General features: G+C 42.4%; 1 protein-coding gene across 3 annotated transcripts in view; it reads right to left on the reverse strand.

The window, feature by feature from the left end:
* The window catches only part of TSPAN18 (tetraspanin 18), a 121,208-nt gene that overhangs the window by 50,917 nt on the left and 52,643 nt on the right, over positions 1-17,648 (reverse strand). For all 3 annotated transcript variants that reach the window (XM_033062033.2, XM_033062035.2, XM_033062034.2), the window contains exon 2: positions 8,383-8,513. The gene's annotated coding sequence lies outside the window, so the exon portion shown is untranslated. The remainder of the gene's footprint in view (positions 1-8,382; positions 8,514-17,648) is intronic.

Consider the following 17,648-nt stretch of genomic DNA (forward strand, 5'->3'; position numbering starts at 1 on the left):
GATGACAAAATAGGAACAGGAAAACCTAGAGCAGTCTCCCTGCCACTAAGAGTGGCAAAAGCAACTCATCAGCAGAAGGAAGAGTAATGCCCTAATTGTCATTTTCCTGCCAGACAAGCCCCAAACTCTTTCAGAAATGGGGCATGAAAATAAATAAATAAACAAACAAACAAAAAAATTACTTTGCATCAGTATACCCAGAAGGAACATAGCAAGGTGATCAAAAGATTCTGTTGTTTGGATAACAAAAATAAAAATAATTAAAAACCAAACCAGATGGGAAGAATTGCTTCAGTTTGAACTGGTAGAGATTTCTTCTAAAACAAAAAAATAAAAAGGTATTTCTTCACATGAATTCCCCAAAGTTTTGTTCAATCTAAGATGAAGTTTTGTATTTTTTACATTTTCTAACTTAAAAAACACCAAGTACCCCAAACAAAACACCACACAAAACAACACAAACCCCCTTTTTATAAAATGTCTGGATCTAGTTTTAATAGGAAAATGTAGATTTCATTCTTAGATGCTAAAAAGACCAGCGTTGGCATTTCTATACAAAAAATATATTGCATTAAAAATCTGGAAGTAAGTATTTTAATGTTTACATGTATATATATTTATGTAGCCATACTGTTGATTGAAACTACCTCATTTTAACCTGATTTTATGATGATGTATGGTGTCTGTGAAGATTCTTGGATATAAAAGTTAGTGTAACTTTTGTCTTTTATAAAAATTGTCTGCTACAGAGATGTGATTCACAGACTTGATATGCACAGCTGATTTTCTATTTACAGGGAAAGGACCATCAGAATGCTAGATTTTTCATCAATTGTCATTATTACTTATCAATAGAAAAAACACGTAGCAAAAGACCAAGACCTCAAGTAGCTCAAGCAGCAGCTTGGGATTAGCTTTGTACACCTAACACTCAGGACTGTTGAGTATCCCTGGGGATTTATATTGCTAGTCCTAAACATCTGGATTTACATTTAGCTAGTTTGGAGTTTTCCAAAAGACTTCTTTCTAATTACATTTTGAAAAATTAAAAAAAAAAAACAAAAACAAACCAACAACCAAAACCCAACCAGAAACCATTTCATCACGGCTTTTTAGATGCCACCATCACTTATCCCTGTTTCCTGAGATGACTTGTGGAATATACACAACTTTATCCACTGTGTGGTCATGCTAAGTCTCCAGGAGAACCAGAGCTTTGCTGTACTAATCTTCAGGTATTTTAAACAACCATAAATTGTGCTCATGTGAGTAGTCTGTACTTACAGTCTTCACTTTGAACACTGGCTTTTGGCAGAAGGACCTAGAACAGCAGAACGCCAACTCCTGGTTCCAATCAGTTCAGAGAGACTTTGGCCTTCAGTGCTGCTACCAGATAACATACAGAACTGGGAGATGGAAAGGGAAATGGAAAAGCAAAGGCAGTCCTGGCAAATAACTACACTTTCCAGTAACGTGATCCATTCATGAATCCAACTCACAGGCCAACAACTTGTGATAAACTTACAGCTCCATTCTGAGACCTGAGCACTTCAGCATGGGGGGAAGAAGGAACAAACTCTTTCCTTCTTAACTGAATCCTTGTGGGAGAAATAAGTTAAAGTTGAGGATATTATTTTTAACTTTCTTGGAATGTACTCTTGGATACACTTTTGCAGCCAGAAATAAATGGTTATAAATGGTCCAGGTCAGTTTGAGGAGTCAGTGACAAATTATGCCTTGCCAAACATGTCCTCTGTGCTGCACTGGGTGTGCACATTTCTCTCCCTAGCACCAGCAAGGGCTGCCCAGACAGCAGCAAGGATGCCCAAGCCTGGTAACCCTGCTGCAGAACATGGGGAAACCAGTGGGCTGGAGAGCCACAAACTCTAATATCCTGTTGTTAACAATCACCAGGGAAAGTGCCAGAAACAATTGGCAATTGCACAAAGCCAGTTCACAGAAAAAGCTTCCTCCTACCCTCCTGGGCTCAGGGGCTGGCTCAGCCACGCTGCAAGGAGGGACTAAGCCTGTTAAACCTCCTAGATACTTTAAAATGTCAAGACAGTGCTACAAGTCCATCTGAAAACTAGCACCTCATTAGTGATTAGGCATTTGAAAATAAACCTTTCCTAGATGATTAGAAAAGGAATTTCATGCTGCTTAAACATACTTCTTTGAAACATATTTATATTTGCGCATGCTGCTAGGGGTGTTGGTCCACTCATACTTGTGTTCTACTCCACGTTTTCAGGAAAGGAAAACCTCCATATACTGGGCACTGGAAGCTAAAACACAGGCAGAGCATTGCCATTACAACCCCCTCCATCTCATCCAGGCAGAAAATGCCTGCATGTGCTCTCTACCTCAGCTCTCCTGACACTTCCTTCTGAGGAGAGCAGCCCTGAATGTGCAGCACAAGCATGTCCAAGCCTTTCTTATCTGCCAACAGCCGTCAACAAATGTAATGTCTGCCAAGGATGCAACTCCCATCCATTAGAAGGCAACTGGAGCATGAGTCATCCTACAAAGGACAAACCAGACATTAGATTATCTTTACTGTGCACAAGCCTGGCCAGCAGCTGACCCATGTGTAGGCTCCTCTCTCAAAAGAGCTCTCACAATTTTGCACTAAATAGATGCATCAATGCAAGCAAGAAAGAAATCTCAGCTTTAAAACGGGTCAGGGCACATGATAGTAATAACAACCTTTTTCATGCTCCGAAAGTTTATAAATCAACTAGCTTCCAATTTATTTTCTTTTCAATGTAAGACACATAGAAAATTTTTATATGCAGTATTATGAGGGAGGAAAAGGAATTCCTAGATCACTTCTTTCATTTCTTTTTCCCTTCCCTGTTCCTGTTTAGTCCCAGAAAGGAGGAACAAGAGGGAAATACATGAAGATAAATCCCCCAGAATTAAAACTTTTTCATAATCAGATTTCTCTGAAAAGGAATGCAAAGTTCCACAAAGTTAGTTTCTACACAAAATAAAATACATTTCCTATAAGAAAAGGCTTATCAACTGTTTTAGCATCTTTGTATAGATGAGGAAAGAAGTCAGAGAGGACTCAAGCTACTTCCCACTGTCAGTATGCAGTCTAGGCACAGAGCTAATAATTGAATGCAAAACTCCCCAAACCCACTTCACTACTTAGAGGGTAATACTATTGTTATTACTGATTTTAGTGGTTATCACCTCTCACTGATCCCAGCTCTTGCTCATAAGCCCAAGAATAAAATCTTCAAATACATGCACATATACCCCTCTTATGTATCTGCTTCCTGAGGAATCTCTACAGCGAGAGAATAGTTCTAGCAGCTTTTAAACTAAGTCCCCAGCTTCGCTCTACAGTCTTCAAAATGCATGAATCAAAAGCGAATGTACTTTTGTAGGTCTCAAAATAAGCAATGCAAAGCCTTCACTGCCGTTCTCAATGACACCCTATCTCAGCCACTCCACTCAGGACGTGGCACAGCAGTGACAGGCAGCTCTGCTTTCCTGTCCTGTCGCTAGGGTAAACCTCATTTTGCCTTGACAAAGCATTTCACCCACGATAGAATTAGTCAAAAAAGCTTTGAATTACTCTGTAGAATTAGATCTAAGTGACAGGAACTGTTAGAGATATATTTCTAATGACAATTTCTTTCTTCCTCCATCATGATCGTTTCCATGTTACACAAGCTCCCAACTTCATAGGGAAACAGGCACCCACATGCACCACAGTTAGCATCAGAAGGATTAGCTCCAAGTCTCTGGGGCAATGCCTCTGACAAGGTCAATCCACTGCTGGCAGAATCAGCTCTAGCGACATTTGAGTCCCTAGAGCCATTAGAGACAGAGGTGGCAAACACGTGCCACATTGTCAGCAGCCATTTAGCCTGATGAGCACCTTCTGCAGCAGAAGAGCTGGAACCTCCCTCTGTCCCAGCTGAGATCCCAGCTGTTCCTCAGAGAAGATGCTCAGGAAGCATGTCTGACCTGGTACTCACCCCTGATGCTCCCTGGTTAGCGCGCACAGCGAACATTGCCACCTCAGCTCCCGGGACACGAGCAGGCTGCCACCAAAACACACGGCCTGGGAGCCTGCAGGGAGCTTGGAACAACGGCTGCCAGGCCAGGAGCATCCCACTGATCAGTGCAGTGCTAACTCAGACCTCCCGTGCCAGCCATGTACCTGTCAAAAGCCATTTGCCGCCTCGCTGGTAATTTGAGAACCGAGCACACAGGGCATTGCATGGTTCCACACCACTCGCTGTGGTATCTCCTTTGGGTACCACAGTGGGCAGCATTTAGCAGGCACCAAATTACCACTTGTAGAGAAAAAGCTATGTGACCCCATTCCCCTGCTATACTGGTGCCAGCTCAAGCCCAAAGAAAAAACCCAGAAGGTTTCCCCAGTTTTATCTCTAGTGTAACTACAATTTATCATAGAGCAAGATTCTCTTGGAGACTAATTTTGTAGATATTTGAGAGCAGCACAGCTTCTCCAAACAATTTAATTCACAGCCAAAAGAAAAATTAAAGAAAATCAGAATTTTCTCAGCACAATATCCAATTATTTTGGTCAATGCAGCCTCCATTTACAGGCTTATATAAAAAACACCAAACCTTTAAAAAGTCCATACTCCATTATCACAAAATTGCAGCTTCTTTAAAAGTTGTCAAACTGTTCAACATTTTAATAAGAAAAAAAGTGCATATTGTCATGCACAAACAGATAATCATCATAATAATATTCAACTATTAATATTCTGCCAAAAAATGTGTTTATAGAAAATACTTTCCCTTTTTCCACTTCTGTAATCACACCTCAGCATAACACAGATTGAGTATTGTGACATGATTGTGGTAAATGGACCTCAAAATTTGTTGCTTCTTTTTTCTAAAAAAGAATTGGGTTTTTTTCTACTTTAATTTTTAACAAGTTTGCAACATTATCAGTTGTTGAACAGATTTTTATAGGGACAATCAGCAGAGCACCACAAGGAATCAGAAGTGATGGCAAGCATAGAAAGCACAACTAAAAACTGCATCCCAGTTCAAGAGGCTACAAGAGGATACAAAAGGAAGAGTGCCCAAATCTTATGCTCACATACACAAGCACACAATCCTTCCTCTCCAAGAGTTATCCTTTTCCCAGCTCCCAAACCTATGCTTTTCCCACTCCAGGCTCTGCCTCTGCTTTCTGAGTCAGGGGATTCAGCCTTTTTCGTGCTCATGTTGCTGCAGCTGTGCCTTTGTAGAAGTTGCAAAGTGGATGTGTTTGGAATTCATATTTATTTCAAAAAACCAGGCAGTTTCTGTTCATCAACAAGTAACAGTTGCACCAGGAAAAAATCTCAAACTTCAGGAGTCCTTTTCCTGAGCTGGTGCATGCTTAGACTGACCTCTGCTACCCACAGGACTTCAGCCCCCAAAATAGTGCTCACGGCCTCACTTCCTGCAGGCTCAAGCATTTCATCCACCTGCTGGGATAATGGGGCTGTGGTCATCCCCAGCAGTGGGCTGGGCCATCCAACAGAGCAGAGGAAGCTGCTGGCCCAAACTGGAGCATGCCACTCACCCAGCACTTCAGCTGCAAACATGTCTGAATAAAAGGTAGATTGTGAATGAAAACAGACACAGAGGGATGCTCTGTGCCTCTGTCCCATGGCCTGAGCATCCTCTCAAGTGAGAAAACAAACATCATTATTAATCATTAGTACTGAGTTCAAGACACAGGAAAACACAACATCCTCTCCTCCTGTCATAGTAGCGGGACCTCATAATTTGCTATTTTGCACCTGAACTGAGATAACAAACACAGAGTATATCTTTAGCACAGCCTAACATACTGTACCACGTGTACCACGGGCTACCACTTTCCTTTTGCTTAAAGCTTGCACCAAAACAGAACAACTTTCAGCAAGGGGGGAAGAGAAAGCAACTGTAAGAAATCAATTTTTAGAAAGAATGCAGCATTATGCCATTTTCCGTATATGGCCACTGGTATCCCATGTGAAGGCACAAACAATAGCCAGCTTGGCAGGGGGTAGAGTAAGAAGAAGACTTGGGGGAAAAAAAATTATATACATAAATTCCCTGCTGGTCCTCACCCCCCATTTCCTCTTGGATTTCTTTGTGACTGCACTGAAAGGGGTCAATAGCTCCCAGCTTGAGAAGTGCAGCTTTTGAAAGGACTATCACCAGCATCTGTATTTAAAGCATGCCTTTTACTCCACGGCCCCCCAGCTAATGCAAAGCTTTTAAAAAGCGAGCAGCAAGATAAACTTTCAGGGTGAAGGAAAAGCAAAGGGGAGAGGAGAAGCAGTGCCTATCTGCCTTGGGCTTACTGACACTTTCACTGGAATAGAGCTTGACTGGCAAAGCAGGGACAGGGAACATAAGCTGCACATGATCCAGAGTGCTACGCATCATTACCCCTGGCTTTAGTCTCCACCTCCCAATCCTTTACAGAACATGACAAAACCACATGAAGCAGCCAAGCACCAAGCTGGAAAAGCATATCAAGTGATTAAAAACAATGAGAAAATTAGCACAGGACTCATTGAGCGTATCAGACCTTTGCCATCTTCAGTGTTTAAGAATTTTGTATATGACAAACACAGGCAACTTAGTCAAATTTTAGTAAGCTTAATTAACATTTCTTCATAATGAAAGACTGGACCAGTGGCTAAGATTATGTGTAGGCTTTCTGTTTGAAGAAACATTCCATAAAAGCTATGGCATGTTAGAGCCAGGGTTTATTGAGAGAGAGGAGGAGCAGGATTGTACCCTCCTCCTTTAGTGCCAGAGGACAGAACCCATGTGGAAGGCTGGCCCAATTTTTCAGGACCCCCAGGCTCCATTTCATGTTGAAGCCTCATTCAAACATCTAATGGCAGTTGCTTTACATTACATTGCAGTTGCTTTCTGTATTAGGATGTTGTTTTTAATTCACTTTGGAAGTGGATGAATCCACACAAGAAAGCTGTACAGCTCAGCTGTTCCAGGTGTAATCCAGTCATCTGCATTCTGGCATTCACCTGCTTTAGAAACTAACTGTTCTCACTAATAAAACTTTTCCAAATTTGAGAAAAAAAAACCCAGGTGAAATGTCACAGAAAGATGCTCTACCTTGTATTAACTAAATAAAATCAGCTATGATTTTCCAGCTCAAATTTATTTGACTTTATCTGATTATTTACCTGGAGTCTTTTGCTGAACATTAGAAGAAGCCCACACCATTCATCAATGACAAGCCTGCAATTCACAGATGGAAAGGTGCTTCAGCAGCACCACACACAGCAAAAAGGTATTTCATCCTACCAAATTGTCTGGGAGAAAAGCCAGAGAGACCAGAGAATGCTCCAGAAACACAAAAGTAAATTGCCTTTACGAGTCTCTAGCAGCATATGACTTTGCATTTCACTTTAGTTCCCAATCATACTATCTTTCTCACAGGCATTCAAATACATTAGTCTGAGCCTTACCAGATCCTGAATTACATTGTAGAAAAGCTCCTAAGTCTGAGAAATGCAGTTCGGAGACGTTTATGGGCCTGTAATGAGTACTGACAGATAAGCCACACTCATGCAAACATGCTTGCAACTGATGTCTGGTTTAACACAATAGAGCCCTAAGCCTTCATAATGCAGCACAGGACACAGAATCCTCCCATCACCTACTGCTAATTGCATCTGCAGCGGTCAGGGGTTGAAAGAGAAGTAAGCAGATTAATTCTATTAGTCTGTGCAATAGTATCCCAAGGGGACAAGGGAAAATCCCATCATTTAAATCAGGACTGGTAGATGCTGCTGGGAACCATGTCACATACTAGTAGGGGATTAAGAGTTTGGACTAAAGGGCCTCGTTTTTTCTAGATCTGGTTTCCATGAGTCATAGCAATTAGAACTGCAAGGCTTTTGTGTTTGTTTTTTTTTACTTACGGATGACCTGATACATCTTTCTGAGTTGAAAACAACATTATTAAATTAATTTCTTACTAAACTCCTTTTCCACAACATACATTCCTTTATTCCTTTTTCTTAAAAAAAAATTCTGTTTAAATTAAGGTATTTCCAATACAGAATTATTTTAGAACACAAGATCTAAGTATTGCTTTCTTAATAACTCATATGTAACATTTTTCTTTTTTCAGCACATTCCTCCCACACTTTTAAGCTATATTTATCTCAACCATATGGGCAGTCTTGATCCTCTAGAAGTACATTTTTGCTGAGAAACATTCCCCATGCTGTAAATATATTGTAAGGTTTCATCCCTACAGACATGGCAGGCAGTGGTGACAAAGCCCCTCTTGAGCCAAATGAATGGGAAAAGTAATTTTCTCAATCCAGTGTAGGTGAGCCTGAGCATCAGAAGCACTGTCTGCCTTACCTGTGTGCTGCTTTGAGGGGACAGACTTTCAGGGAAATACTTGTTCTCCTCAAGAAGTCAGGCTGTGCTGAATACGCATCGGTCAGGATCCTTGCTTCAGGTCTCTAGCACTGCGATCAAGGCTGGTCAACCTGTCAGAAACAGCAAGCAAAATATGTAAGACACATACTGGACCTGAGTAGAAGATTGCCACCTTGTTTTACTTCCTCCTGCTCGGGTAAAGACCAGCTCTTTCTTGTACACCTGAAGGAAATGAGGGGAAGCATCTCTCAGTGACCCTGAAGACCCTGTCAAGGTCAGGACTAAAGGCAAAATCTTCCTCCTTACTTTCCAATTCATTAGGCTGACCAGAAAAGGGCTTTGACCAGAAGGCAGGAGGAGCACAGGACTATCTCCAGCAAAATTAGAAAGAAGCAACAGAGTTGCTCTGCATCTTCCCCTCTTGCTCCTCTGCAAGAGAAGCAGGAAGAGGTGCTGTGAGTCCCAAAAAGGCAAGTTCCAGAACAGAGGATGCAGTAGTGAGTGATAAAACACAGGTAATTAAAACACATACACCTTTCTGTATTGTAGGCAACAAACATGCACACATCTGTTCACCTACTGGGTAGATGTTAAAGTACCACTCATTCTGAATGGAGGGAGCCAGAAAGGATGGAGGATGGAGAAGAAGGCAAGGTGATGGAGCTAAGAGGCAGGTAAGGGTGGGAACAAGACACCAACAGGTGCTCAAGGGCTGAAAGCAATAAGGCATGCAAAAAGGTAATGCAGAGCCTGCAGAAAGGCATGAAAGCCAGTGGTGGAGAAGGGATCATGCCAGATTGTGTCTGCTTTCCTGCAGAAATCAGCCAGACACAGGGTGCAGAGGTGGAGCCATCACTTTAACTGGGCAGTCGTTCTGTAACAGCTCCTCTCTGGAGAACAGCAGCGAGTCTGCATCTCATTCTCCCTGACAGCTCCAGCTCAGATATGAAGATGGCGCCATGTAAATCCATTCCATGATATTAATTCTCTCCTCTCCAGTCTACCTTGTTGCTTTGCTTTCTTTTGAAGCCCAAATCCTCTGTCTAGCCCAGCCACTCCAGATCTCAGAGCCAATGACAACTGTCCATATGAAATGTCAGGTAGCATCTCTGACCCCGCTGCATCACACAATGCTCAGCACCTCCTTCAGGATCAAGAAAAGCTGGAGAGAAGGTCTTGTCACAACAACTCCAGCCAACAGCCCCATGAGACAGTGAGACAAGGCTGCAGCAGGACATGCCAAGCTCCCCTTCTCTGTCATGCTGTCTGAAGATGACAGCCATACTGAGCTGAGCTGCCATTTGTCAATCCAGGGACTACAAAGCCACCTACGAGCCAGCTGGAAAGTGCTAATGTCACACTAGACCACATGAAAGGAAATCCTCCCACGTACAGGGTATCAGCCCTCTGTCAGCAGCTCCCTGCTCCCCAGTGCAGAGGTGTCATTCCACACTTCCCCAGGATGAGAGAGAGGTTTAGTGGGAATGCAGGGGCATTGGTGAGGAGTGCTCTGTGCCCTGGACATTCATCTTACATGCAATACAGGGGCAGCACGGTCTAGTGAGCAGAGCAAGGGCCCACCAAATGGGACTGGGGCAGATGTTCTCCATGCCTGTGTCTCCACTGGACTCTTTCAGCACTTTCAGGTGTGGTTCATCCTCCCGTGGGTGCTTGTTTACAAGACTCTGCTCAGCTCTGTACAACCTGGCATTTCAAATACACCCATACCAGCCACATCCTGGTTTCTTTGAAGGGGAAGGGCAAATGTTTGAGAGGTGCAAGTGCTTGCATGTAGAAAATGCACATCCATACGCTTCTGCACAGGACAAAGTGCCTGCTGCCTGACAAAAATATATCCTATTGAAGACAGTCCTAGTCCTCTCAGACATAAGGTATTGGATATTAACTCCCTGCCTTTGAAGACAGTGAGGGGAAAAAGAAAGTTTATTCAAGTTTGTAAAGTCATCTGAAACCACAACATGGAAAGTGTCACAGGCAGGCATATAAAGAGTCATCAAAAATTTGATTCAATGGCATATTTAGTAGCAATTTTCCCTTTCCATTATGGAAGAACAGTCCTGTCCATGTAGGCAAACCCCATTCATCCCCTATTACTATTCCAGCTGATGCACACTGTGATCAGAAGCAGAGGGCTCTAATATATTTAGGGTCACTAATAATGCATTTTGTCTTCTGTGTGTGCTTGCTCAGGTGAGAGATTTCAATCATCTCTATTCAAGGAACATTAAGAAACACAAGATATATCAGGTCATATAAATCCTCCTCTCCAGTGGAGGATCATGCCTCTCCTCTCCCCCCTGCTTTGTTTATATGTAATCCAATTCAAAATGTCTCAGGCAGCAGGAATATTCTCCTTTCTTCCAGCAGACTGCAGAAAAGTCTGAGAGAGAGCTGTCTTAAAGACTTGTTGCATGCATAGAGTCTGGTTATTTTTTTTAAAAATATGATTCCTTAGTATCTCACCAGAGCAAAAGCAGTAGCATGTGAGAAATATGAATAAAGAAAATAAAAAGCAAGCTACTTCTCCAAGGTTGATGCACAGGGACAGAGATGGACAGCAGCAGTAGAGGATCCAACACTCCTCTAGCCTGCAGGTGAATTTTCAATAGAGGAGGAGGCCCAGTGGACTATAAATCCTCTGGGTTCAATATATTTTTAATATGAAAACAAAAATAAACAAATGCTTAACGTGGAATTTCTCCCGGTTGTTGCCCTGGTCTTGCATTCTCTCTAATCAGTGCTGGCTGCTATCAGAGACAAGACCCTGGATTAGGGATGACCTGACCTGGACTAGCAGCTCACGGGTGCTGCTCCCACAGCCCTGCACTGAGCCCCACACCCTTGGGGCTTTAGACTCTGTGGCTCCTCAGTTTGATTTAAGGGGAACAACTGACTCTACTGGAATTTAGATTCTAAAAAAATATTTCTTTTAAATCCAACCCTTGTCACAGCTTTCTCCCCACCTCAGTGTTTCTATGCTTTGGGGCCCCAGTGGTGGTATATTTTGCAAATGACATTTTTTTCCTCCTTGTATACTTGTACAACCACACACATGGTTGTATAAAGCCACTTAATCAAGCATAAGCAACAAGAGTTTGCACTACATACTAACATCAGGAGGAACACAAAGCATTCCCATTTAGCATTCTAGACATCAGAAATAACACCAAAACAGATGTAAAGCGAGCCAATTCCTCGTTACTTAACACAACACAAATCTCTGTGCATTAAAGACAAGTGAAAGGGAGCTGTGGAGTTGGCATTAGCTTGACAGATGTTGAGATGAGCTGCACCAGAACTGAGTATCTCAGCCTGATTGTGCACGTTAAAAAGGCGCCTGCTTATTGTTTGATATGTGTATTTATTTACATAGGCAGCTTGCTGACATGCTGAAAGGTTGGGGAGGCTGGTGTAGGCTGGCATTTTAAACTCTCAGCAGGCATTCAGCATATCCTTTGGTCATACCACTAGCTTCCATTTCATTGCTGAGTGGTAGCAAAAGGGGGGAGCAGGGAAGGAACCAGGATCCCCTCCACTCCTCCAGGAGCTTGCCCTTAGCACACAAGGCAGCGTTTCCAAGCTCAGCCTCCACAAGCATGTAGCCCCTAGGGCTCACCCTCCAATTTTTGGGGCCTCTGTGCCTTTGATACAGACATGAGAAGAGTCTCTGAAAAGCAAGGCAAGCACAGCTCCTTGTGCATAAAAAGAGATCTTTTTTAACAAGAAAGAAAATTAATTAAGTGGATAAAATCCCACAGGTTGGAACAGCAGCTGAGGAATTATCTTTCTATCAGGTTGGTAATGAGGACAAAAAAACCTCACACAAACATTAACAGCTTCATATGGGCTCATTGGCATTTCAGATCAGATGTGAGATTTGGCATTCCCAGGAGCACCAGATGAAACTCCAGTTACAGACCAGACTATGGGCAAAATGCATTTTGCCCTGCTGAAAACAGTCTTGCTACAATGTCTGAAAATTAAAGGTACATATCTATCTATGCAATAATTTTTTCCCACAGAAATTATGCCCAGGGAGAATGTAAGTCACAACATTCAATGCCTCAGGTTGATCTGACTCACCTCTGAAACCTGAGTTTAGCTATGTAAGTGTGTGTGAGAGTTCTTCAACATGCTGTGGGGAACAGCCAGCACACATCTGGGTGCACATCAAAGGCCGTGATCAGACACTGGCCAAATCCATCACCTCTACCCTACTGAATTCATAGAATCAGAAAATATGATGAGTTGGCAGGGACCCATCAAGATCACGGAGTTCAACTTTTGGCCCCATGCAGGAAATCTCAAGTGTCAAATCATGTGTCTGAGAAAGTGTTATCCAAATGCTTCTCAAACTCTGTCAGGTTTGTGCTGTGGCAATTTCCCTGGGGAGCCTGTTCCTGTGCCCAACCACCTTCTGGGTGAAGAACCCTTTTCCTAATATCCAGCCTAAACCTCCCCTGACTCAGCTGCATGTCTTCCTCATGTCTTCCTCGAGTCTTGTCCCTGGTCATGAGAGAGAAGAGATCAGTGGCTGGCCCTTTACTTCCCTTTGAGAGGATGCTGAAAATCACAATGAAGTTTCCCGTCAGTGTCTTCTCCAGGCTGAACAGAGCAAGTGACCTCAGCCACTCCTCATACAGCTTCCCCTCCAGAGCCTTCACCATCTTCACTGACCTCCTTTGGACAATCTATAATAGTTTCATGCCTTTCTTATATTGTGGCACCCAAAACTGCACTCAGGACTCGAGGTGAGGCTGCCCCTGTGCAGAGCAGAGCAGGGCAATCCCCTCCCTTGCCTGGCTGGTGATGCTGGGCCTGATGCACCCCAGGACATGTTCAGCTCTCCTGGCTGCCAGGGCACTGCTGACTGTAATCCACTTTCTGTCAACCAGGACCCCCAGGTCTCTTTCCTGTGGCACTGCTCTCCAGCCCCTCATTTCCTGATCGATACACAGAAACAGGTGCAGAATCTGGCACTTGCCCTTGTTAAACTTCATGAGGTTGGTGAATGCCAATCTCTCTACTCTGTCCGGTCTCTCTACAGGACCTCTCTGTCCATGGGAGTTGACAGCTCCTCTTAATTTAATGTTATCAGCAAACTTACATAGTATTTCTTTGAGTCCCCCAAGCCAAGTCTTAATGAAGATGTTGAGGAGAATGAGGCCAGGGATGGAACCCCTCCAGTGACCAGGTGCCAGTCTGATGTTATCCCATTCCCTTTAAGTCTCTGTGCCTGACCTGTGTGAGTCAGTTATTCACCCATCACAGGATGTGTTTATCCAGCTGTGTGCTGGACATTTTGTCCAGCATAATGTGAGAGTGCCAAAAACTCTGCTAAACTCCAAAAAGATGACATCTATTGGCTTTTCTAGACCAGCTGGGTTGGTTATGTGTCATAAAAGGAAACAAGGTTTGACAAGTACCCCTTTCCCCTCATGAAGCTGTGCTGGCTGTGGCCAGTGACTGTGTTGTCCTCCAGGAGCTTCCCCACCAACACTACTGGCTGCTTAACTGTTAACACCCACAACTACTATTTAATGATAACAAAATAATATAGATTTTCTTTTTTTCCTTACCCTGAAATGGAAAAACTACCTGATCTGGGACCAGTGACAAGAATGGAAATCATATTCATGGTAACCACTGCAATAGGGGATCCTACCACAAAGAAGTCATGTGCTACTGAGCACCATGCTGAACTGTGACAAACTATTTAAAGCTGCATTTCAGAAATACTTTCACTTCCCTGGCAACGAAGGCAAAATAATTTGTCCCCACCCCCCAAAAAAGAAAGAAAGAAAAAAGGTGAACTACTGGCCATCTTTCCCAAACATACCTTTGCATGTATTCCTGCCCCTTTGTTACTGTTCATATCACAGGTCCCACAGAACCAAGCTTCTAAACAAATAAAATTTCCCTTGTATTTCCCTTGTTACAGGTGGGAAACAGAAGTCCAGACTGATATTGGCAAAGATCAGGCAACTAGCCAGTGGATGAACTGGGAAGAGAATATCTTCAGTTTCAAGCTTATTCCTTCAGTGTGGAGATCACTTTTCTTCCTTTCTTGTTCTCCTGTTTTTCCCTGAAATTTGTTGCTTTTACAGCTTGTAAAGTTCATCCTTAAAAAGCACAGTTGACAGGCTACTGATGTTTCTCATTTTCATGGGGAGGAGATCTGGGGATTCTGATGTAAATAAGCACAAGGAATTCCTAACTGGCACCCAAATACTGCCCCAAAGAGTCCAAATGCCTCCCCTTTTAATGAAAACTGCTGGCAGGTGCTGTTTTGTGAACTTTTTAAATATACCCAATCATGGGGCCTTCAACTCACCAACCACTCTAGTGCAGGTATTTCCAAGGTCGATGTTTCATATATTACCCATGTGTTACCAGTCAATACACATGAAAACCCTACCTGATGAAAAAATTATTCTGAAATTGCATGGAAATGAAAGATATCGCTTTCAAATATTTCACTAATTAGCCAGACTTACCAAAGGCTAAGGATAATGGAGTATTTCCCCACTAAGTCTGTCTTTCATTAATTCAAATGCCCTCTGTGCCCTAAACCTATTGGAAGAAGAAGGCAGCAGCACTTCTGAGCAATAGGATTAAATTGCCTGCCCCAAGGAAGCAGGTTGCCTATCAGAAGCATTTGCAATATTAATAGCTACTTCAAATAATTTTAAATCGTCATTTAACAACCATCACTACTTCCTCAGATTTCTTGAATTTGAAATCTGTAGTGCATAAACAACAGTCAATCTAACTGTTTTTCAAGTTATTTTTTTCTTGTTTGACTCAGAAATGATGCTTTCTGTCAGCTTGAATTGTTAATTTAGGTTTGCTGTTGCTGCTCTCTCCTTTTTCCTTGAATAAAGGGCTGGCTGATCCCTGGGATACTGCAGTATAGCACTTGGGTTTTCACACTCAAGCTGTCACTCTAATAGCTCTGACAATCTGGCAGTTTTCTATTCTACTTTTTAAAGGCTCTCCTCTATCTCTTGTAGCTTTTTCCTCAGATTCACCTGAGAAGGTACGTTAACAATTTTGAGCAGGATGTTCCCAGAATTACAGGAGCATCTAAGGGGAGAAAAAAGCAGACATTCAAGGCAGCACACACTGAATGTGCAGCAAGGGTGTATGTCTATTATAGCAATTCAAACATCTGCTGGTAATGAGGTTAGTTTGGAAAGGCTTTGATTCCTGCCTAGGGAATTTAGTGTCGTTTGCTTGCTCCATGAGAATGCCATGGGCTTCCTCATGCAGTGTTAGATCCAAACATTCTTTCATGTATTACAGAGTTTTATGTATAATACATGTGTGTGTGATTCTGCTTTTTCAAAAGATTTCCCAGTGAAAAAGCTAATACAGAATGGAGCACTTCATGGAGTTGTATAGCTCTTCAACTCTCCTTTGGAATGCGCCATTAGTTCTGCATAGCTGATATCTCTGCTTTATCTTCTTCAGATCCCCCTTCTTTAAACAAACTCCAGATTCTCCCACTCCCAAAAAATGTCTCTTAAGTCCTGATTGTTTTTCTTGAAACACACAATAATTTTAAAGGGCTTAGCAGGAGTTTTTCAAGAGGAAAAAGCACACAAAACCCAATAATCAAATGATAAAGGCCAAAGAGAAAGCCACAGTTGGTAATGGAAAAGGACATGCAATGTTGTTTCATTATCCCCTTGAAATGAAGAGTTAATTCTTGCAAAATTCCATTCCAGTGCCTGCTACTCCACCTAAATCCTCCTGACCACAGCAGCAAAGCCATTATATAGCACACATCTTGGCATTTTCATTATGTTCCAAACATCCAGCACATGGTTCAAAGGTTTTGGTCCTTCAAAGTAATGAAATTTGTGATGAGCACATGAAATCAAATTGCTAAGTGCAAAGAGAAAAGAAAGTTGATTTTCCAAAACATGGAGGAAACCACCTTCTCCTCTCAAATCCTTCTCTGTGTTCCCCACTGAGTGGCTCAGGTGTCCTTGCCCATGTGTTACATCATTTCTGCACCACCTCAGTGCCCAACCTGGTGCTGTTCTCAACTCCTTCCTAGAGTCTGAGGTGGCTCTGGCTGTGCACAGGTACAAGGAAGCTACAATAAAGTTTTGATTCCTACAAATTACTGAACTTAACCTCTGAAAAAAGGCTACTATGGAAGAGCACAGGGCAAACACACCACCTAAGTCAAATTAGAGCAACTTTAAAAATGATCAGTGAGTAAGTTTCCTTGGAACATGCAAGCCAGCAAAGTCACACGCCACACATGGAAGTACAGTTTAACTGGCTTGGATGGAAACCATGCTGTCATTGAGCAATAAGGCTGTCCATGGCAGAAAACTGAGTAAAGGCAGAGCTGGGCCCTACAGAAACAGGTACTGGATTTTCAAGTACCAAGAATCAGATGCCAAAATGCAAATACTATTAACAACTTAAATCTTAAAGGCCTCAAGGGTTTGCTCTGTCTGCTGAACAGAAAGGCACCTATTAATGACTGAGAGCCTGTAACTGGAAGGAATTAAGAACATACAGAATCAGCCAAACAAAGAGTAGTGCAAGATAAAGAGCTCTAAGTTAACACCAGGCAAATACATACATACATCCCATTCTACTCCCAGAAAACAAAAATTTAAATATTGTCAAAAGAGCTGTGTTTTTCTTTTTCCCTTCTACTCTCTGTATGTTAAAAAGAATAACCCCAAAGACCCAAACAAACACAAAATCTTTCTGACCACCAATCTTTCAGGAAAAAAAAACCAAATCTGCCAGATTTTTTTTTCCCGGAATTCAGTATTAAAAATGGTCCAAACTTCAAAACTTTTTAATGGTCCAAAAGAAACATGGCTATCAGTAAATGTATTAGCAACTCCAGCACGTTAGAAGCACAGGGACGAGGTAATTGTTTCTTTAGCTGAGGCTAAAGAGCACCTTAAAGCCATTTTGTATTGCATGGCATTCAGCAGAATTACAGCACATCACAATGGACTGACTAGGGAGAAGGCAGGTATTCTTTTCTGGCTGGTATTTTCTGGTGATGGTTTTAAGGACTCATACCAGCTTTCATTACTAGGGCATCTTCCCTACTTGCAAATGTTTTTCATCAGCAGCTTTCCCCCCAATCCATCCCACTGTTTTTCCCTTCTGTCCTCTCATTCAGCTGTTTAAAGAGCTAGTAATCAAAAACAGTGTAGCATAATGGAAATTGCAAGTATGGA

This window comes from Catharus ustulatus, chromosome 6, assembly GCF_009819885.2.
Source record: "Catharus ustulatus isolate bCatUst1 chromosome 6, bCatUst1.pri.v2, whole genome shotgun sequence".
NCBI lineage: Eukaryota > Metazoa > Chordata > Aves > Passeriformes > Turdidae > Catharus > Catharus ustulatus.